The sequence below is a fragment of the Ceratotherium simum genome, chromosome 27 (genome assembly GCF_057802395.1).
Source record: "Ceratotherium simum simum isolate JZ-2026a chromosome 27, ASM5780239v1, whole genome shotgun sequence".
Classification (NCBI taxonomy): domain Eukaryota; kingdom Metazoa; phylum Chordata; class Mammalia; order Perissodactyla; family Rhinocerotidae; genus Ceratotherium; species Ceratotherium simum.
In genome coordinates this window covers 1,329,934-1,353,849 of record NC_141926.1, presented here as the reverse complement: position 1 = coordinate 1,353,849, position 23,916 = coordinate 1,329,934, and the positions used below count along the sequence as shown (strand labels likewise).

General features: G+C 41.3%; 1 protein-coding gene across 11 annotated transcripts in view; it reads left to right on the top strand.

The window, feature by feature from the left end:
- Positions 1 to 23,916, top strand: part of PCBP3 (poly(rC) binding protein 3) — a 265,412-nt gene that overhangs the window by 55,957 nt on the left and 185,539 nt on the right. The window contains exon 1 of one of the 11 annotated variants that reach the window (XM_087417914.1): positions 12,904 to 13,045. The exons of 9 other annotated variants lie outside the window; for them this stretch is intronic. The gene's annotated coding sequence lies outside the window, so the exon portion shown is untranslated. Of the gene's footprint in view, positions 1 to 12,903; positions 13,046 to 20,266; positions 23,103 to 23,916 lie in introns of those variants that run through there. One more of the 11 variants, XM_087417913.1, reaches the window with a different exon arrangement.

Below are 23,916 nucleotides of genomic sequence, written 5' to 3'. Positions count from 1 at the left end.
TCCCTCCCTGAGGATGGAGAAGCTCTGGAAATGATTTAGAGCTCTCTGCACAGGAGATTGGTTGTGCTCTTTCATTTATTTATTTTTACAATCATTTGTTCACATCAGTATGGACTCATAAATGTTTATTTTATACTTTGGCTTATAGTCCTATGCTCCTTTATTTTGTTGCTCACATTGTTCCAGCTTAGGCCAGTGGGGTCCTTTCAGTCAGCTCCTGTGTCCTTCTGCCAAGCCCTCGTCATTGTGTACATGTGTTTGTTTTGCTTTGTTTTGTTTTTTAAACACCTCTTTCCTTTCTGGTCCTACAAGATGCTCCAGGCTCATTTTGTGTATATCCTGCCCCTGTCCTAGAATCAGGAGCCTGGTTCCTTTAACTGGAGAATGGTGTAAGAAACCAATACCTGGGCACTCGTGTGTGAGTTGCTACTGGGGTGTTGTTGGTTCTAGGCCCTCTTAGCTGACAGAGCAGGGGGGATATGTGTGTGTATTTAACCTGTGTATATGCATATCTATAAATACTTCTATATGTAACCATCTTTATCGACATTAGGCTAAACATCCATTCATACTGACATTTCCAGCTCCAATCCATCACCACGTGGATCATTCCAGCCTCCTACCCTGGCTTATCGGTGACCTCCCACTCCGACAATGAGACACCTTGTTCCCACCATCTGCCATCCACTTTCTTCTCTGTTCAATTCCAATGTCCATGTACAACAATCTCAGAATTGTTAACTCGCACCCCCTGGAAAATGGACACAACTGTGTCAACTAGAGTACACTTCTTACCTACACTTTCCCTTGCTTTTACTCTCACAGACTCCACTCATTTCCAGAGTTTCTTAGGTCAGTGCCTTATTCCCCACCCCCTTCAGGGAGGTTGTTTCATACATTTGTGATATGGTTAAGATTCTTCTGTCACATTCCACAGTCCATCCTGTGGATTCCCCTGATATCCTAAATGACTTTGTAAAAAGTTGCCAACATTAAAGTTTACTTTTTGTGCTGTAAAGTTCTGTGGCTTTTGACAAATGCTTGCTGTCTTGTAGTCACCATTATAGTATAATACAGCATAGTTTCACTGCCCTCAAAATCACCTAGGCTCCACCTATTCAGCCCCTTCCCTGAGCCCCAGGTAACCACTGATCTGTTTACCATCTCTATAGTTGTGCCTTTTCCAGAATGTCATATAGTTAGAATCATACAGTATGTAGCCTTTTCAGACTGGCTTCTTTCACTTAGTAGTGTGTATTTAAGATTCATCTACTTTTTATTTTTTTGCGGCTTGATAGCTCGTTTCTTTTTATTGCTGAATAATATTCCATTGTATGAATGTATCACAGTTTGTTTATCCACTCACCTACTGAAGGATATCTTGATTGCTTCCAGTTTTGGGCAGTTATGAGTAAAGCTGCTATAAACATTCGTGTGCAGGTTTTTGTTTGGACATTAAATTTTCAGCTCCTTTGGGCAGATACCAGGGAGCACAATTGCTACATCATGTAGTAAGACTGTGTTTATTTTTTTAAGAAATAGCCAAACTGTATTCCAAAGTGGCTGTACTGTTTTTCATTCCCACTAGAAATAAATGAGAGTGAGTTCCTGCTGCTCCGCATCCTTGATAGCATTTAGTATTGCCAGCTTTTTGAGTTTTAACTATTCTACTAGGCGTGTAGTTGTATCTTGTTTTAAACTACAGTTCCCTAAACTCCCCAAATTTGCAATTTTGCTGTTTTTCATTTGGCGAGTCAGTTTTGAAGAATGATTCTCTTGTATCTCTTTCAAGTAAACTTTTTCTTTTTTAAATGAGTTGTCTCTGTGTTCCGTTGACAGTGTAAACCTTGGTTTGTGGTCAGCATCTTATTAGCTTGAGCTATTTTCAAGATCTACGTTTATATACTAATTATGATGATACATTTTTAGTGAGGGTTGCTTCTGTATAATTTACATGGAAATGTTGCTGCCTTTGCAGTGAAATATGCAGGTCATCTCCTAGCACCACATGGGAGTTTTGGGTTAAATGTATTATCTAGACTTTAGGAAATTACTCCAATAGTAACATAATTCCAGATTTCAACTTGCCACACCACTGCTTTGAAGTTGTCCTTAGTATCCTATTATCTTTCAGATAAAGACTGAGCAAGCAAGCCCCCTAGCCAGGTGTTGTGGGTCTTCTGGTATTGGCCTGCAACTTGTCTCTCTAGCTTAACTTACCACTTCTCTCTTTTATTTAGTTGATGCTCCAGCCAAACTGGGCTGACCCCTGACTTTGTTCTTGCTTTCCATCCGGCAGGACTGCCCCTCGGCAGACTGTGTATCCAATCCTGCCCACATGGCCTGGCACAGATGTGCCTTGTCTGTCCATGCAGCTTTCCTATCTACCCAGGAGGAAGCAGTGTCTCCTCTTGAGTATTGTAGCTCACTGATTATTACCTTATTAAGGTGGAGGGAGACTTTTGCCCCCTCTTGCATTACGGCTGTTTGGGTCCATATTTTCTGTTCTGACACGGGGGTCCACATCTCCTCTGTCCTAACATGGGGGTCCGCATCTCCTCTGTCCTAACATGGGGGTCCACATTTCCTCCCTCCTAACGCAGGGGTCCACATCTCCTCTCTCCTAAAACAGCATGGGCTCCTTGAGGCTGTGCCCCACTCTGTTGACTCCCTGTCCGCTGCCTGCTCTGGAGGGCCCCACCTGCACAACGAGTGCAGGGACTGCAGTACCAGCAGGACCCCTCAGCATGGCGCCAATCCCGCCGCCTTATCAGGGGCCCATGGGGGTGAGGCCCATTATCTCAGTTTGTGGGCACTTAGAGATGACAATGCCAATGAGAATGACAATAAAGATGTGTAGCCATGTGACTTCTGACCCACACTGACTTGACCAGAGTCAGCAGAAAAACCTGCCCAGCTCAACCCAGGCGTTCTCCTGTGTACACAGACTTAAGTGTGCGCATTCAGTCATATGCAGATTGCTTTCTTCAGGATCTGGTTCTTTATCCACCTCAGTGACCCCTCCCAAAACCTTTACTAAAGAGGAGCCAACTCCGCTGTTGTGGCTCTGCCTCTGATTTCTGTTTTCTTCCTTTGCATGTGGTGTTCTTGTTGGCTTGGGGCAGAGGGCTTGTTGCCGGGACAGCTGGGGGTGGGACATGCACAGAGCCACTTGGTCAAATTCCAGCTGCGTTAGTACTTTGTCTCAGTTTTGGGGTTGGGAGGATGTGAACGTTTTATGTTTCTGCTCTCTTGCTTTGTGTTTTTCGCTGAAGGGCTGTGGTCCCCACACACTGTACTGAACGCGCTGCCTTTGCTCATCGTCTCTGCAGTGCAGCTGATTGCACCTCCACTACCCTCACTCCTTCAGGGGTCTCACCTGTTCTCTGTTCTGATGACTCCCTGTGCCATCAACTTTGCACTAATTTGTCTTGTTGCCTATTTGACACCTCCACTTGGATCTCAGACTTAAATTTATTTATTTGTGAGGAAGATCAGCCCTGAGCTAACATCCATGCTAATCCTCCTCTTTTTGCTGAGGAAGACCAGCTCTGAGCTAACATCTATTGCCAATCCTCCTCCTTTTTTTTTCCCCCCAAAGCCCACGGGGGATCTCAGACTTAACATGTCCAAAACTGAACTCTTGAGCTTCCCACTATAGCTCCATTTTCTAGTTGCTTGAGCCAGAGGTCTTGGAGCCACCCTGATCCCACCTCTTATCCTGATCTTACATCCAGTCCTCCAGGAAATCCTGTGTTTCAGGGTACCCAGAGAGTTGATGTGGACATGAAATCTTAAGATAGGATCTAAACGATACAATACAAAACCCCTACAGGGCCGGCCCTGTGGCTTAGTGGTTAAGTGCTCGTGCTCCGCTGCTGGCGGCCCGGGTTCGGATCCCGGGCACGCACTGACGCACCGCTTCTCTGGCCATGCTGAGGCCGTGTCCCACATACAGCAACTAGAAGGATGTGCAGCTATGACATACAACTATCTACTGGGGCTTTGGGGGGAAAAAAAATAAACAAATAAAATCTTTAAAAAAAAAACAAAACAACCCCTTCAGATACTTTTAATATTATCTGGGAGAGAGTTTGACAATATACATAAAATAAATATACTGGGCACTTAACACCTACAACAAAACTGATGTAGCTCTATTAATGTCAGATGAATGAATGCGTGTAGAGACAAAAAGCTTTTTAATGTAAAATGTAATTTGTGATGATAAAAGAAAATAATGATAAAGATAGAATAATTCTGAATTTATATGTATGTAATAACTAAACCTCAGAATGTATAGAAAAATTGGCTGATTTACAAGGAGAAATTGATAATTCTGCAATCATATGGGCTGTTTTAACGTTCCTTTCTCAGGAATTGATAGATCATATACAAACACTTAAATAAAAGTGTACAAGATTTGAACACGCTCTATCTCTTTATTATGTAAAAAAAACTGCAGTCAATTAAAGAATACATATTCTCTTGGGGCACATGATACGTTTTCAAAATCTGGCCTTGTATTTGGTCACAAGGTAAATCTCAGATTCTTTCAGATCATGTCCTCTGACCCAATGAAGTTAAGTCAGAAATCAATAATAAAAACACAAAGAAGAAAAGTTTATATATTTGACATTAAAAAAAAACACTAAAAATCATTCAAATTAAGGAGGAAGTCATGATGGAGATATCCAGAATTGACTGACTAACAATGTAAATTAAAGCTTGTAGAATGTGGCAGTGCTTGGGGGGAAATTTATATCCTTAGAGTTATGTATTTGAAAAGAATAAAGGCTCAGAATTGGTTAAATAAGTGTCCAAGTTAAGAAGTTAAGAGAGCAAAAGAAAGTAGAAGGAAGAAAATGATAAAGATAAGAAGAGAAATTTGTGAAATGGGAAGCAAAGAAAAGTAGAGGTAATAAAATACAAAGCTGGTCCTTTGTAAAGAAAAACAAAATTTTCAAGCCCTTGATAAGGTTGATCAAAAAATAGAGAGGCATAAATAAATAATATTAGCTATATCTTGTTAATGATGTGAACAGTCGATATTTAAAGATGAGGTTTGTCAGTTAAATGCAAAACCAAATCCTGGCAGGGCTTCTCATGGATTTTGAAAAGCTGTTCCTAAAATACAGATAGAATAGTAAGGGGCCAAAATAGTAAGTGATTTTGAAAAAAAAATAAGAGGAGACTTGCCCTTCCAGATGTGAATGCTTATTATAAAGGTGTAATATTTAGGATTTGTATTATTGGCCCAGGGATAGACAGATATGCCAGTGCAACAGGGTTAGGGAACACACCCATGCCCACACCCACACCCCCACACTGCCATACCTTCCCACCCCTATACCCACACACACCCACCCCACCCCAACACCCCCTCACTCCCACACCCCCCACTCCCCCACCCACATATACCCCTCTTCTATACCCACACACACCCACACAAACCCCTGACACACACACCCATATCCACAGGAGTTCATAATGCTGGAGGTTGCATTGCACATCCGTAGAGAAAGGATGGACCTTTTAATAAATATTGTATTGCTGGGATAATCTCCTCCCCATATGGTAAAGATAAAGTTAGATCTCTACCTAATGTTTCATGTATGAGACTGAATTCTAGATGGAATAAAATCCTGAGTGTGAAAAGCAGAACTAAAACTTATAGAAGAAAAGACAGAAGACTATCTTTGACCTCTGGGTGCAGATGAATTTCTGAAACCGGGCACAAGCAGCAAAAACTGTAAGGAAAAAGACTAGTCTATTTGACTATTAGATAGAAAAAGCATCTGTATGCTAGAGGATATTTATGGAATTAAAAGACAGACTACAGACAAGAGGATACATTTGAAAGTCATATAACTTGAAAAGGATTAAGATCAAAGATCTAGAAAGAGTAAGCATACAATGGATAAAGGCTTTAAAAAGGCAATTCAAAATGAGGAAACCAGAAAGGTTATGAGTGTATGAAAACTGATTTTTCTATTAATCCATGAAATGGGGTTAAAACAATGAGAGACCATTTCGTAGTCATCAGATGGGCAAGCATGAAGTCAATTCATAAATATCTGGGGGGGTGTGGGGAATGGGGACTCTTACACGCTGCTCTGGGGAGTGCCGATTGGTGTAACCACAGTGGAGAAGGCTTTGGTTACATAAGTAAGGTTGACAAGTGTGCACAAAATCTGACCCACCAATGCCGTTTTTAGTCATTTGCTCTAGAAGAATTCCTGGGGGCCTGAGGATATGGTCCGACAGTGTGTGTAACAGCAAAACAGTGGCAGCTACCTTAGTGGCCTCAGTAAGGGGATCCAGATGTTTGTTTTATTCACACAGAAATCATTCAGCAATTAAAATGAATGATTTAGATCTACGTATATCAAGATGCATACATCTCAGTAACAACTCTGACTGTAAAACACCAAGTTGCACAAGTATGGGGACAGTCTGGTGTTGTTGGTTTTGGCACTTACACAGCCAGTAGAAATATAAACACCTGAATGTGAATGATGATGCACAGTCTTTAGATTATGTCATTACCTATCTATAGGGAAGGATGGGTTATCAGTGGGTTAGAGGGCTTTAGTGATATCTGCAAGCATTTTTACTAGAGATCTGAAGCAAATAAAGCAAAATGTTGACAACTATTTATTCTTTATAGTAAGTAGATAGATGCCTATTACGTTTTGGGATATAATTTGCATACCATAAAATTCACCCCATTAAAGTATATAATTGAGTTGTTTTTGGTATACTCACAGAGCTGTGCAGCTATCACCACTATCTAATTTCAGAACATTTTCTCCAACCCAAAAGGAAACCCTGTACCCATTAGCAGTCACTTCGTGTTCTCCCCTTCCCCTAGTCCCTGGATACCATTAATCTACTTTCTGTCTCCATGGGTTTGCCCATTCTGGACATTTCATATAGGTGGAATCATGCAGTGTGTGGTATTTCGTGCCTGGCTTCTTGCATTTAGCATAATGTTTTCGAGGTTCATCTTTGTTGTAGCAAGTATTAGTACTTTATTACTTTTTATGGCTGAATAATATTCTATGGCGTGGATATACCCCATTTTGTTTATCCATTCATCCATTGATGGGCATTTGGGTCATTTCCTCTTTTTAGCTATTATGAACAACGCTGTTATGAACATTCATGTACAAGTTTTTGTGTGGATATATATTTTCAGTTCTCTTGGTTATAAAGGAGTGGAATTGCTGGGTCATATGGCAACAATATATTTAACTTTTTGAGAAACTGCCAGAGTGTTTTCCAAAATGGCTGCACCATTTTGCATTCGCACCAGCATTGTTTGAGGGTTCCAATTTCTGCAGGTCCTCACCATGCTTCTTATTGTTGGTCTTTTTGATTATCGCCATTCTAGTGAGTATGAAGTGGTATATCACTGTGCTTTTGATTTGCATTTCCCTGATGTTTAGAATCTTTTCATGTGCTTATTGGCCATTTATATGCATTCTCTGGGGAAATGTGTATTCAGATCCTTTGCCCATTGTTCAGTTGAGTTGTTTGTCTTTTTGTTGTTGAGTTGTAAGAATTCTTTATATATTCCGGATGGTAGTCCTTTATCAGATTTGCAGAAATTTTCTCCCTTTTTGTGGGTTATCTTTTCACTTTCTTGATAGTGTCCTTTGAAGCACAAAAGTTTTTAATTTTGATCAATTCTAATTTATTTATTTTTCCTTTTGCCACTTGTACTTTTGGTGTGACATCTAAGAAACCATTACCTAATCCAAGGTCATGTTTTCACATTTTTCACATTTTCTTCTAAGAACTTGGTTTTAGCTCTTACATTTAGGTCTTTGATCCACTTTGAGTAATTTTTGTATGTGGTATGAAGTAGGGGTCCAAATTTGTTCTTTTGCGTGATATCCAATTGTCCCAGTGCCATCTGTTGAAGTATGTAATCTTTTTCCATTGAGTTGTCTTGGTACCCTTAGTCAAAACCCAATTGACTGTAAAATGTAGGGGTTTATTTGTAGATTCTTAATTCTCTTCCATTGAAATATCTATATCTATATCATCTGTACCACATGATCTATATCTGTATCATCTATATCTATGCAAATTGCCTTTTGTTTGTGACTCAGTTTACATAGTTTGTATTTATTTGTAGGAATTTGTTCATTTCATCTGGTTTATCTAATTTGTTGATAAAAAATTCTTCTTAGTATTTCCTTATAATCCTTTTTGTTTCTCGAAGGTTGACACTCATGCTCCCTCTTTCATTCTTAATTTTAGTAATTGAGTCTTCTCTCTTCTTGGTCAGTCTAGGTGAAACTACATTTGGTTTGTTTTTCTATTCTCTCTTTCACTCATTTTTGCTCTAGGATTTGTTATTTCCTTCTTCTGCTTACTTTGGGTTTAGTTTTCTCTCGTTTTTCTAGTTTCTTAAGGTGGAAGTTTAGGTTATTGAGTTGGAATCGTTCTTCTTTGTTTTTTTTAATTTATTTTTTTATTGCAGTAACAATGGTTTGTAACACTGTATAAATTCCAGGCATACATCATTATACTTCTATTTCTGCATTGATTACATCATGTTCACCACCCAAATGCTAGTTACAGTCCATCACCACACACATGTGCCTAATCATCCCTTTTGCCCTCCCCCCTCCCCTCCTCCCCTCTGGTAACCACCAATCCAATCTCTGTCTCTATGTGTTTGTTTGTTGTTGTTTTTATCTTCTACTTATGAGTGAGATCATATGGTATTTGACTTTCTCCCTCTGACTTATTTCACTTAGCATAATACCCTCAATGTCCATCCATGTTGTCACAAATTGCTGAATTTCATCGTTTCTTATGGTTTAGTAGTATTCCATTGTGTATATATACTACATCTTCTTCATCCATTCATCCATTGATGGGCACTTAGGTTGCTTCCAAGTCTTGGCTATTGTGAATAATGCTGCACTGAACACAAGGGTGCATGTATCTTTACGCATTGGTGTTTTCATGTTCTTTGGATAAATACCCAGCAGTGGAATAGCTGGATCGTATGGTAGTTCTATCCTTAATTTTTTGAGGAACCTCCATGCTGTTTTCCATAGTGGCTGCACCAGTTTGCACTCCCACCAGCAGTGTATGAGAGTTCCCTTTTCTCCACATTCTCTCCAACACTTGTTGTTTCCTGTCTTGTTAATTATAGCTATTCTGATGGGCGTGATGTGATATCTCATTGTAGTTTTGATTTACATTTCCCTGATAGTTAACAATGTTGAACATCTTTTCATGTGCCTGTTGGCCATCTGTATATCTTCTTTGGAGAAATGTCTGTTCAGGCCCTTTGCCCATTTTTCAATTGGGTTGTTAGTTTTTTTGTTGTTGAGATGCATGAGTTCTTTATATATTTTGGAGATTAAGCCCTTATCAGATGTATGGTTTGCAAATATCTTCTCCCAATTGTTAGGTTGTCTTTTCGTTTTGTTGATGGTTTCCTTTGCCCTGCAGAAGCTTTTCAATTTGATATAGTCCCATTTGTTTATTTTTTCTATTGTTGCCCTTGCCTGGTCTGACATGGTGCTTGAAAATGTGTCGCTGACGCCAATGTAGAAGAGCGTACTTCCTGTGTTTTCTTCTAGAAGTTTCATGGTTTCAGGTTTTACATTCAAGTCTTTAATCCATTTTGAGTTAATTTTTGTGTATGACACAAGATAATGGTCTACTTTCATTTTTTTGCATGTGTCTGTCCAGTTTCCCAACACCATTTGTTGAAGAGACTTTCCTTTCTCCATTGTATGTTCTTGGCTCCTTTGTTGAAAATTAGCTGTCCATAGATGTGTGGGTTTATTTCTGGGCTCTTGATTCTGTTCCATTGATCTGTGTGTCTGTTTTTGTACCAGTACCATGCTGTTTTGGTTACTGTAGCTTTGTAGTATATTTTGAAATTAGGGAGTGTAATACCTCCAGCTTTGTTCTTTGTTCTCAAGATTCCTTTGGCTATTCGAGGTCTTTTGTTGTTCATATAAATTTTAGGATTCTTTGTTCTATTTCTGTGAAAAATGTTATTGGAACTTTGATAGAGATTGCATTGAATCTACAGATTGCTTTAGGAAGCATGGACATCTTAACTATGTTAATTCTTCCAATCCAAGAGCATGAAATATCTTTCCATTTCTTTGTGTCTTCTTCAATTTCTTTCAGCAATGTTTTATGGTTTTTGGTGTACAGATCTTTCACCTCTTTGGTTAAGTTTATTCCTAGATATTTTATGCTTTTTGTTGCAATTGTAAATGAGATTGTATTCTTAATTTCTCTTTCTGCTGCTTCATTGTTAGTGTATAGAAATGTGACTGATTTTTGTATGTTGATTTTCTATCCTGCAACTTTACCATATTCATTTATTAATTCTAAAAGTTTTTTGGTGGATTCTTTAGGGTTTTCTGTATATAAAATCGTGTCATCTGCAAATAGTGACAGTTTCACTTCTTCCTTTCCAATTTGGATCCCTTTTATTTCTTTTTCTTGCCTGATTGCTCTGGCTAGGACTTCCAATACTATGTTAAACAGGAGTGGTGAGAGTGAGCATCCTTGTCTAGTTCCTGTTCTTAGAGGGATAGCTTTCAGTTTTTCACCATTGAGGATGATATTAGCTGTGCGTTTGTCATATATGGCCTTTATTATGTTGAGGTACTTTCCTTCTATACCCATTTTATTTAGAGTTTTTATCATAAATGGATGCTGTATCTTGTCAAATGCTTTCTCTGCATCTGTTGAGATGATCATGTGATTTTTATTCTTCATTTTATTAACGTGTGTATCACGATTGATTTGCGGATGTTGAACCATCCCTGCATCCCTGGAATAAATCCCACCTGATCATGGTGTATAATCTTTTTAATGTATTGTTGTATGTGATTTGCTAGTATTTTGTTGAGGATTTTTGCATTGATGTTCATCAGTGATATTGGCCTGTAATTTTCTTTTTTTGTGTTGTCCTTGTCTGGTTTTGGTCTCAGGGTAATAATGTTGGCTTTGTAGAATGAGTCAGGGAGCTTCCCCTCCTCTTCAATTTTTTGGAAGAGTTTTAGAAGGATAGGTATTAAGTCATCTTTGAATGTTTGGTAGAATTCACCAGGAATGCCATCTGGTCCTGGACTTTTATTTTTGAGGAGGTTTTTGATTACTGTTTTGATCTTCTTGCTGGTGATTGGTCTATTCAAATTCTCTATTTCTTCTTGATTCAGTTCAAATTCTCTATTTCTTCCTTTTTTTTTTTTTTTTTTTAAAGATTTTTATTTTTTTTATTTTTTCCCCCCAAAGCCCCAGTGGATAGTTGTATGTCGTAGCTGCACATCCTTCTAGTTGCTGTATGCGGGACTCGGCCTCAGGATGAACAGAGAAGTGGTGCCTCGATGCGCACCCGGGATCCGAACCCTGGCCACCAGCATCGCAGCTCGCGCACTTAACCACCAAGCCACAGGGCCGGCCCTCTATTTCTTCTTGATTCAGTTCTTTTTTTAATATAGGTGTTCACATCTTTGAAGGAGTGCCAGCCCTGTCCTGCCCCTTCCAGGGCTGCAGGGCTGCTGGTTTTCAAGGCTATGGTGGAGCTGGGGAGGAGGGGATGGGAGTAGGGCAAGTTAAAATGCCACACAGCTTGCTGTTCTTACCAAGATCCCGTTGATTTTCTTGAATAAATAAATGATCTTTGGATTGCTGCGTGCATTTTGTTAATTTCCAGAGTTCTTAACAAGTTAATTATGAAAATTTTGCCATTGTTCTCATTGCTTTTATGGAAGAGTGAGCTGTCAGTAGTTATTACTCTGCCATTCCCAGTGATGTCATCTACCTACCATGTTTTATAATGAAAAATTAAAAAAAAAAAAAGAATATGTTGGTAATAAGACATCTTATAGTAATTGGTTAACCCCTTCTAAATGTCACAAGGAAATAAAATGTGTGAGACTAGCCAGCAAGTTTTAGAAAAGAACAACAGTGCATGGCTGCTTATCCTGTTTGATATCAAAACATTCTGTAAAGCTAAAGAAAGCAAAGCAGTGTGGTGTTAGTGCTGAAAGAGACAAAGAACTCAACAGAGCCGAGTAGAGAATCTAGAGCCCAACTCATAAAAAGGGGGATTAGTGTGTGAGAAAGTTCCAACTGGTGTTAAACTGGCCACCAAAATTCGCAGAAAAGTCACATCGTGTGATTGGCTCAGTTGTTGTCTAGCTAACAGTTCAGTTTCTCGCTCTGAGGTCGGGCCGATATTGCCTCAGTATTAGGGCTGTGCAGCTGAGCCATGCGAGAGGAGGCTTTGGGAGAGGGGGGTTCGCAGTGGATGTGGGGTGACTTGCGGACAGGTCTTGGGTGTCCGCAGCAGAGGGAGGAGCAGCAAATCTTTCAGGGTGGTTCCATCACTGGGAGAGGTGAGGAAAGACAGCCGAGGAACGGACTGAGGAAGTGAGAAAAGCCGTACACCTGGTAGCAGAAAATGTGCCTAAATATTTTTGACACCAAATCATGACACCAAACGTGGAAACTAAAAGAATTCAAAACTTCTGTAGGGCAGAATCACCACATACCAAATTCAAAGGCCAGTAAGAGGAAGTGGAAACATGTAGTAGCCAATGATTAGTAGAGAGGGCATCTCCAGATTGATGGTGCCGAAGCAGTGCGTCGGTGCGCGCCCGGGATCCGAACCCCGGGCCGCCAGCAGCGGAGCGTGCGCTCTTAACCACTAAGCCATGGGGCCGGCCCTCAGTATGTTGTTTATATATAATAATCATTTAAAAAACAATTTAAGCAGTGTTAGAAATTATTCTTTTAAATACATTAGCAGTAAAAGCATACAGAAATACAACAATTACAAAATTTATTACTACATGTAAACCTTAAAAAATATATGCACCATTGTTTTGATTAATTTCTCCATCACCACTTGCCTTTTAGGATTACAGGGGTTTTACAGAAGCCTACCTTCGCACCTTCCTAAGAGGGTGGATAACCTCCTGTGGCACAGCAGTAGCGCTCCAGACCAGCAGGAGGAGGCTTTGCCTTTTAGACCAATTAGTTGGTAAGATGAGTGACTTGGTTGCATGTTCTAAGGCAATTTGGACCTGGAGTTCAGCCTGAGCTGTTTCAGATTAAACTATAATGATTCTCTCTTATGCTGAGATGCCCGCACCCTGGCCGGGGGCCCTGTTGGCTGCCCCAGTGCTGCCCCAGGCATTTGAAGGCACTTTGCTTTCCAGTCAGGACTCTAATTCAGACCCTATGCTTTCTCCTGCCTCAAGTCATGGAAACAGCCACCTGGCAAAGAACTTGTGTGTGTGTGTGTGTGTGTGTGTGTGCGCGCGTGCGCGTGTGTGCATGTGTGTGCGTGTGCGTGTGTGTAAAGTAGAGATAGAGGCTAAAGTCACATGAGTATTTGTGGTGGCCACTTCTGAAGTGGCCAGTTTGTGTCTCCACAAAACTGGAGACAAACGTTTTATGGTCCTGAGTTCACAGTGATTTCCTCCCAATTTAATCAGATTATTATTAGGTCTATTAAGATTTTTTATTCTGATATAAAAAACGTGAATTTCTTCTTTTCTACAGTATACTTAAATTTGTTGAACTTTTGGCCAGAAATTAATTATGCATCCTTCCTTTGTTTTGTTGATTCTCATCTAGTTACTTTGCTGGTGAACATTGAGCAGGCAGTTTAGAAAAGGAACACAAGTACCAACAGACATGAGAAGATGCTGAACCTCACTATTGATGAATACATGCACACGCGTCATTCTTTGACCATCCTGTTGGCATAAATCTTGAGGTTTATAATGAGGAGTTTTGGCAAGGAATCACAGAGACCAGACTTGCATCATCATCATTTTATGTGCCTCAGAGAGTGAGTGGAGGGAGACGAGTTTCTGGAGGCTCCTTGTGCATCAGAAGCTTCAAAAGTATTCATGCACTTTGGCTGAAAATTCTACTCTTAACGAATTTATCTTCAGGAAATAATCAGATAAGCACTAAGTTTATGTACAGAAGATGTTCATTACATCTTTAATTTAATAATTAACAATTGGAAACAGCCCAAATGCCCAATAATAGAGGATTTAGTAATCAGTTATTGTACTTCCACAACACCACAGAATATTAGGCTGCAATGAGCGTTTATAGGATTGATTCATGATATTCATTGATTCATGAAAAATTGCACCCAGCATATGAAGTCAAAGTACACGTAAAAATGATATATAAATAGGGGTGTGTGTGTGTGTGTGTGTGCATGTATTTTAAAGGCCTTAAGGAGGTACAACCAAAGGCTTAGGGTGTCCGTTTCTGAAAACTGGGATCACTGTTGGTATCTGTTTCTACAAACGTTTCTGAATTTTCTAAATTTTCCTAAATGAACATACATCACTTTATACTCATAGGAGAAACAATATATGTTTTTTTTTTTTAAAGATTTTATTTATTTTCCCCCCAAAGCCCCAGTGGATAGTTGTATGTCATAGCTGCACATCCTTCTAGTTGCTGTATGTGGGACGCGGCCTCAGCATGGCCAGAGAAGCGGTGCGTCGGTGCACGCCTGGGATCTGAACCCGGGCCGCCAGCAGCGGAGCGCGCGCTCTTAACCACTGAGCCACGGGGCTGGCCCTGTTTTTTTAATCAGAGAGGAATTATGTGAAAATTAGTCTGATCTTTGATATGCAGAAGCATTTTTATTATTTATTTATTTATTTATTTTTGTGAGGGAGATCAGCCCTGAGCTAACATCCATGCCAATCCTTCTCTTTTTTTTGCTGAGGAAGATTGGCCCTGGGCTAGCATCTGTGCCCATCTTCCTCCACTTTATGTGGGACGTCCCACAGCATGGCCTGACAAGCCGTGTGTTGGTGTGTGCCCCGGATCCCAACCCAGGCCGCCAGCAGCGGAGCACGCGCACTTAACTGCTACGCCATGGGGCCGGCCCCTAGAAGCATTTTTATAAGCATAAAAGCAATGCAAGTAATTTAAATAATAGATAAGTTTGATTTTCACTGACAGATTTCTCTATTAATAAACATTATTAAAGGCTAAAAACAAACTTTTGAATATTTTCTACAAATATTACAGACATGGTATACTACATTGTTGTGAAAGCACATATCATCGATCTCATTTTGTTTGAAAAATTTATAGGTAAATATTATAATGAGAAACTACTAGAAGAAAATACACTCTACTGCTATCAGTGCTTCTGTCTGGGAATTGGAGGTGCTTTTAAATATTTTTCTTGCCCTTTTCTGCACTTTCCAACTTTCTACACAAAGAGCATGCATGTGTTTTGCGAAAGGGGGTTACATATTCCTTATCATAAAGAGCAAGGTCTGAGCACCGGGCTTGCTGTTCATGCGAGGGCCTGCCATTGCATGGGAGCCTGCTGTCGTGGGAGGTTCCAGGACAGGGGTGTGCACAGCTAATTCTCTATCACTGATTGAAACTCTTATAAACAAAAATTTTTTTGGAGGAAGATCTGCCCTGAGCTAAGATCTGTGCCAATCTTCCTCTGTTTTGTATGTGGGTTGCAGCTACAGCATGGCTGATGAGTGGTGTAGGTCTGTGCCTGGGATCCGAACCCGAGACCCTGGGCTGCCAAAGCGGAGCATGTGGAACTTTAACCACTAGGCCACTGGGCTGGCCTCTGAAACTTTCATATTTGGGGAGTTGTCTAGAAAGTCCAGTAGATGTATTCTAGGCAACTTCAATACCCTGCAAGAGGCCAACCAAATTTCCCATGTCTGATTCTGGTAATGAGAGTGACCCACTTGGAAAACTAAGAAAATAAAAGCAATGAAATTTAATTTAGTAAGTCTATGTACTAACTGAGATTGAAACAAAAATCCTTTTATAAATTATTGCAAGTTGATAGTGAGTAAAATCCATCAATATAGTTTAAAAAGATTGAAACATGAGTGTGCATGTCTATATTCACACACATGGAGTATAGTCTATCTTAAATAGGAAAATGAAACAAAAAATGCCACCTGCTGGGACCTGGGCAGGTGCTGTGAGTGTGACACTGAACTTCTAAGTGTAGGAAACGTGCAGTCAGGGGTATGTGGGAGGATGAAGGGCCTGCTCTCCCAGGCCAAGGAGGACATGCAGGACAATGCCAGGCTAGAGGTCAGGCGAGGGGCTCTCATGGTGCCTCAGACCATGTCATCACCATGCACTGACCTCAGGATGCTATTTTTTGAGGTGGAGGAGTAAAGAAATTCAGCCCCCTGGCTACCTCCTTCTCTTTTCTGCTGAGACTATCACCAAGAGTGTAATTACTTAGAAACAATAATTGCACTGGTGGATTCTGCGATAGGAATGAAGTTGAGTCATCCTTGCCCGTCCTCCCCCCGGCAGATGCTCTTTTACACTCTAGTCACCCTCAACTTCCTATTGGCACTGCAGAACTCTGAATTTGCTCTGCTGCAGGGGGTGAGTTAATGAGACACTCCATCCCCCAGACCTGAAGAAATCTGGAGTCAAGGCTGTCCACCTCCTGAAGTCAGATCTTTGGTATGGCCTATTTAGTTTCTGGGTAAAAACAGTGGCATTTACTTGTCTTTCTTTATTGAAATCTGTTGAAGTGTGAGCTCCTATTTAGCAAAAATGGGACCTATGAGCAGAATCCTAGGAGCTGCATTTCCAAGTGGGTCGGAGTGCAAAACCACCAGCGTTACCCCAAGTCGTCATTAAGTGGTCTTTGGAAGTGGTGCACTAAAACATCTCACTGGGTGGTCCATGGCTGCTGCCCCTACTCTGCTGGCCTCTGCTCACTCATCCTTTCCCCACAGGGGAGCCCCAGAAGACAAGACTCCATGTCGGAATGAGCCACTCCGAGTGGAGCCTGTGGGGCCCCAATCCTACCCCTGCCCGGTGAGGGAGGACAACTAGGAATCTCTCTGCCTTCAGAGTGATGGGCCAGGCTGTTCTGTAACATGAACATAACTCTGATGTAAAATATCAGCAGTGTCTGTGTAAGTGCGAGGATGACAAGGGCATCAGACGTGTGGATGTGTGTGGGTGGCCATGGGAAGGGTAGAGGGCGGGGGCAGGGGGCCCTGAGGTAGGGATGGGGCCCTCATTGGGATCTAGAAGAAAACCCTCCCTCCCTTAGCTGTCTGCTGACAGTTTTCAGGCTGTTGGAATGTGGAGGGTGTTCTGGTCTGAGAGGGGGCGGTGGGAGGAAAAACCATCCACCAGGCAGGGAGAGCTTCTGTTCTTGGGAGATGCTCTTGTTGGAATACTAAGATTCCATGAAATTCCTTTGCACCTTAAAGTAGGAAAATTACAGACAGTATCTCAAATAAGAGCATGACTGTTATTTGTATCTATGGCTGAATCCTTAAAAGGAATAAAATTTTGCTTGTTAATTTTGCCTCATTTCTAGTCTGGGCGTTTTATTTATTTATTTATTTTTATAATTTTATTTTATTTATTTTTCTCCCAAAGCCCCAGTAGATAGTTGTATGTCATAGCTGCACATCCTTCTAGTTGCTGTATGTGGAACGCGGCCTCAGCATGGCCAGAGAAGCGGTGCGTCAGTGCTCACCCGGGATCCAAACCCAGGCTGCCAGCAGCGGAGCACACGCACTTAACTGCTAAGCCACGGGGCCGGCCCATCTGGGCGTTTTAAATGTATTTTTTTTTTTAAATGTATTTTTAATGATAAAATTCTGTTGTGGGTGTGTGGTTGCATATGCGATGCTAGGGTGTTGTGTTCAGACTGACAATGGTGCGAGAGCCAGGCTGTGACTCCTGTGGCCCAGGTGTGGTTAGCAGCAGTTCTCACCTGGCTGTAGGTACCCTGAACTCTGAACAGATGGTGAGGTCTAATCAGACATGTTCTGATTGTGGTTTTTCCTAATTAATTGAATTACAAGTCTCTTGTGGTAGGTACAATGTCTTCTCTCTTTTTTTTTTTCTTATCCAATAAGTATTATTTCATTCTCTGATTTTGAAGACAGAGAGAGTACCACAGATGCAGAGAGAGGTGTGCACGTCCTGGGCCTCCTAGCAAACTCTTCCTAAACTTCTGCCCATTCTTCTTCAGGGTCCTGCCCCTCAGAGAGTGGAGCCCCGACCTCCAGGGCCCCTGCTTTGTGCAGCTGCCTGCCTGTCTCTTCGCGCGTGCAGCTGTCCAACATGTGCTGACGTGTGTCTCCCACCAAGGGCCTGTCTCTCGCCAAGTGCTTGTCCAGGCACGGGGGTATGACAGGGAACACAGCCCCAGTCCCTGCCACCGTGGGGCTCACTTCTAGTGTGTGCGAGAGACCAAAAACGAAGGAAACAAAAACACAGCAGGCACATGCTAGATAGACTAGAACAAGAAGACTGACAAAGAGTAGGGGGGATTCCCAGCAGGTGGTCCAGAGAGGCCTTTCTGAGGAGGTGATTGTCAAGCTGGTGGCCTGAGGGAGCTCACACACAGTGCCCCGGCCAGAGCATCGGCTGGAGCAGACCCGAGGTGGGGTGAGCTTGGTGGGGTAGAGTGAAAGAAACAGGGAGGGCAGCTGGGGGCAGGGTGAAGAAGCAGTGGGTGAGATGCGCTCAAGAGAGCGATGTCGGCTCTGTGGGCCCTCTGAGAAGTTTGGGTGTCATTCCTCAGTGCAGTGGGAAGTCAGGTCCACCTCCCCATTCTCTGAAGCTCACTCTGGCTGCAGGATGTAGGGAGGCAGGTTTGATTGGGATGCTGAAGCCTGCAGGAGAGCAGATGGTGGGTGGTGATGGAGCTGTGGATGGGGGGTCAGAGGCCCTCCTAAGGCAGAGCTGACAGGACTTGCTGGAGGAGGGGTCAGGGAGGCGGAGTGAAGAGGACTGGGGATGACTTCCAGAGGCCTGAGCCATGAAGGTGGTATGACCTCAGGAGGGTCAGGTTTGGGGGTGAGAAGAAGTCCAGGATTGGTCTTGGACAGCAGATCTGGACATCCTTGGTGAGGTAGGCAGTAGATAGAGGAGCTTAGGGGAGAGGGCAGGGACAGGGAGATTAATTTAGGGAATTATCAGTGGAGAAAGAATATTTATGGCTCTAGAGTGGGTGGGCTCACCTAGGAAAGTGAGTGTGGTCAGTAGCGAGGAGGAAAGGACTCTGGCCTGTATGTTATTGTTGTCACGCCATTTTGCTTCTACATTGTTATAAACCCTTAGCATTGTTATTATTTTTGCTTTAAATAGTCTATTATCTTTTAAAACAATCTTAAAAATTAAGAAAAATTTTATATTTATATTTATATATATATTTTATTTATATTTATATTTTTTTTATAATAATTTATATTTTTTTATATTTATTCATGAATTTCTGTTTCCAGTGCTTTTCATTTCTTTTTGTAGATTTAGATTTCCTTCTGATATCATTTTCCTATTATGTGATGGACTTGCTTTAATGTTATTTGTGGTTCAGGTGTGTTGGTGATAAATTATTTTAGCTTTTGTTTGTTTGTATTTGAAAGTTATTTTTACTGCGTATGGTATTTCAGGTTGACAGTTTTTTCCTTCATTGCTTTAGAGGTGTCATTCTATTGGCTTTTGGCTTGCTTTGTTTCTGAGAAGTCCTCTGTCTACCATGTCTGGGTTTATCCCTCTGTACACGTTTCTTTTTTCTGGCTGATTTTTAAGATTTTCTTGTTAGGTAAGTTGATTATGATGTGCCTCGGTTTAATTTCCTTCATGTTTTCTTCTGCTTGGGAATTGCTGACCTTCTTGGATCTATGGGTTCCTAATTTTTGAAAAATTTTTGTCATTATTTTTTTAAATATGTTTTTGTCCCATCCTGTCCTTCCCCTCTGGATCTCCAATTATACATATATTTCTTTTTTTTTTTTTGTTTTAGAGAAGAGGGGATCTTTATTTCTCTGTATTTCATCTCAGATGGTCTGCGCAGTGTTTAATCTGCACGTTGGCTCGTCTTTTCTTCTGTAGTGTCTAATGTGATGTTAATCCCATCAGATGTATTTTTCATCTCTAGATGTTTGATTTGGGTCTTTTTTAAAGCTTTTCATGTCTCTCCTTAGCATGTTGTGCTTTCCTCTGTCTTCTTGAACATGTACAATGTGTTTATAATAGCTGTTTTAAGGACCTTATGTGCTAATTATTTCCTTGTGAAATTTCAGGATATTTTTCTTGTTGATCAACTATTCTCATAATGAGATATATTTTCATGCTTCTTTGCATGCCTGGTAATTTTTGAATGGATGAAAGACATTGTGAATTTTATGTTGTGTGGTCTGTGTTTTTTAAAATATTTAAATCTTTTTTTTTTTGGAATGCTTTTAAGTTACTTGGAAAGTTTAGGTCCTTTTGTGGCTTGTTGTTGAACATTGTTAGGCAGTACAGGCATACCTTGGAGATTTTGCCAGTGTGGTTCCAGACCACTGCAATAAAGCAAATATCACAATAAAGTGAGTCACCCAAATATTTTGGTTTCCCAGTGCATATAAAAGTTATGTTTACACTATACTGTAGTCTATTAAGTGTGCAATAGTAGTATGTCTAAAAAACCCTGTACATACCTTAATTAAAAAGGACTTTATTGCTAAAAAATGCTAACCAACATCTGAGCCTTCAGTGAGTCATATCTTTTTGCTGGGGGAGAGTCTTGCCTCTGTGTTGATGGCTGCTGACTGATCAGGCTGGTGTTCGCTGAAGATTGAGGTGGCCGTGGCAATTTCTTAAAATAAGACAATGATGAAGTTAGCCATATCGATTGACCCTTCCTTTCATGACTGATTTCTCTGTAGCATGTGATGCTGTTTGATAGCATTTTACCTACAGTAGAACTTCTTTCAAAATTGGAATCAATCCTCTCAAACCCTGCCACTGCTTTATCTGCTAAGTTTATGTAATATTCTAAATCCTTTGTTGTCATTTCAACAATCTTCACAGCATCTTCACCAGGAGTAGATTCCATCTCAAGAAATCGCTTTCTTTGCTCAGATAAGAGCAACTCCTCATTCATTAAAGTTTTATCATGAGATTTCAGCAATTTAGTCATATCTTCAGGCTCCACTTCTAATTCTAGTTCTCTTGCTATTTCCAGCACATCTGCAGTTACCTCTCCACTGACGTCTTGAACCTCTCAAAGTCATCCATGAGGGTTGGAATCAACTTCTTCTAAACTCCTGTTAATGTTGATATTTTGACCTCCTCCCATGAATCACGAATGTTCTTAATGGCGTCTAGAATGGTGAATCTTTTCCAGAAGGTTTTCTATTTACTTTGCCCAGATCCATCAGAGGAATCACTATCTGTGGCAGCTATAGCCTTATAATATGTGTTTCTTAAGTAATAAGACTTGAAAGTTGAAATTACTCCTTGATCCATGGGCTGCAGAATGGATATTGTGTTAGAAGGCGTGAAAACAACATTAATCTCATTGTACATCTCCATCAGAGCTCTTGGGTGACCAGGTGCATTGTCAATGAGCAGTAATATTTTGAAAGGAACCTTTTTTTCTGAGCAGGAGGTCTCAACAGTGGGCTTATAATATTCAGTAAACCATGTTCTAAACAGATATGCTGTTATCCAGGCTTTGTTGTTGCGTTTATAGAGCACAGGCGGAGTAGATGTAGCGTAATTCTTAGGGTCCCCAGGATTTTTGGAATGGTGAGCATTTAATTTAAATCACCAGCTGCATTAGCCTCTAATGAGCGAGTCAGCCTATCCTTTGAAGCTTTGAAGCCAGGCATTGACTTCTCCTCTCTGGCTCTGAAAGTCCTAGATGGCATCTTCTTCCAATATAAGGCTGTTTCATCTACATTGAGAATCTGTTGTTTGGTGTAGCCACCTTCATTAATTATCTCAGCTAGATCTTCTGGATAACTTGCTGCAGCTTGTACATCAGCACTTGCTGCTTCACCTTGCACTTTTAATGTTACGGAAATGGCTTCTTTCCTTAAACCTCATGAACCTACCTCTCCTAGCTTCAAATTTTTCTTCTGCAGCTTCCTCACCTCTCTCAGCCTTCATAGAATTGAAGAGAGTTGGGGCTTTGCTCTGGATTAGGCTTTGGCTTAAGGGAATGTTGTGGCTGTTTGATCTTCTATCCAGACCACTAAAACTTTCTCCATATCAGCAATAAGGCTCTTTCACTTTCTTATCATTCGTGAGTTCACTGGAGTAGCACTTTTAATTTTCTTCAAGAACTTTTCCTTTGCATTCACAGCTTGGCAATTGGCACAAGAGGCCTAGCTTTCGGCCTATTTTGGCTTTCGACATGCCTTGCTCATTAAGCTGAATCATTTCTAGCTTTTGATTTAAAATGAGAGATATGCAACTCTTCCTTTCACTTGAACACTTAGAGGCCATTGTAAGGTTATTAATTGGCCTAATTTCAATATTGTTTTTCAGAACAGGGAGGCCTGAGGAGAGGGAGAAAGATGGGGAACGGCCAGTTGGTGGAGCAGTCTGAACACACACATTTATGGATTAAGTTTGCTGTGGGCTTGTTTCCTGATGCCCCAAAATAATTACAATAGTAACATCAAAGATCACTGACCACAGATCACCATAACAGATATAATAATAATGAAAAAGTTTGAAATATCATGAGAATTACCAAAATATGACACAGAAATACGAAATGAGCAATTGCTGTTGGAAAAATGGTGCCGATAGACTTGCTCAACGCAGGCTTGCCACAAACCTTCAGTTTGTAAAAAATGCATCTGTGAGGCACAATTAAAACGAGGTGTGCCTGTACTTAATTGATTATAGTCATGCACTGCATAGCGACGTTTTGCTCAAAGAAGGACTGCATAAGATTAGTACCGTACCATCTAGGTTTGTGTAAGTACACCCTAGGATGTTTGCACAGTGATAAAATTGCCTAACGATGCATGTCTCAGAACGTGTCCCCATTGTTAAGTGACGTGTGAGTACACCAGTTTGGTTTGGTGCTGGTGTGGCCCTGCCACTGAGGCGATACTCTTCCGGGTGCTCAGCCTAGTGGCCCCTGTATCACAAGGTTTCTCCAGTCTGGTTGTTGGGAGCGTGAACCATTCTTAGAGCGGTGGGAGCCACAGCTGCTGTTTGTCCTGCTTCTTTCTGTTGGTTTTTTCCCAGGCCACAGGTACTTTGCTCACTCACATGTGCTGATCAGTGTCCAGGTAAGGATTCAAGCGAGTCCCCCTCAGGTCTCTGGAGCGTTTCTCTGTCTAGCTCTCTCCTTTCTGGTACTCTGCCCTGCTCATTCTAGCTGCCTGTTGCCTCCCTGAATCTCAACTCTGTTTCCTCATCTCAGGACTCCCTTGGCTTTGCTTGGGTTCCCCCTTCCTGTGCTGTGGCCTGGCAATCAGGATGCATCACGTTTGTTTTCCTTCCCCTTGGGGAACATTGTCCTGTGCTGCCTGTTGTCCAATGTCTGAACACCCTTGTCTCATGTCTTTTGTCTGTTTTTTCGTTGTTTGAGGCAGGAGAGTCAGTCTGGTCCTCTTCTTCTGCCATGGCTGGAAGTGACGTCCTCCTTTGGTGGTTTCTAATCTTCCTCTAGTCTTTAGTCATCACTGGACAGAGGCCTTTGGCTGCCTATGGGAGCCTTTGGCAGTGTTGTTTACTGGTCCATTGAGTCTTTGCACAGACAGGGTTCCTTGGTCCTGTCATCTAGGGAAAGCTGTCTTCAGACTTGGAGCTGAGACCTCGTGGGCGTCCAAGGTGTCCTGCCTACATTTCACTGCAGTCCTCTCCTTACCACTCCCTACAGATTTAAAGGGATTTGAGAATCAATGCTGCCCCATACTTCCATCAGGTTTAGTGCTGTGGGACAGGGTTTATGGGAGTTTGGGACTCTGAACGTTTATTGTTATCTTGTATTTATTTTTTTATTTTTTGTGAGGAAGATCAGCCCTGAGCTAACATCTGCCAATACTCTTTTTGCTGAGGAAGATTGGCCCTGGGCTAACATCGTGCCCATCTTTCTCCACT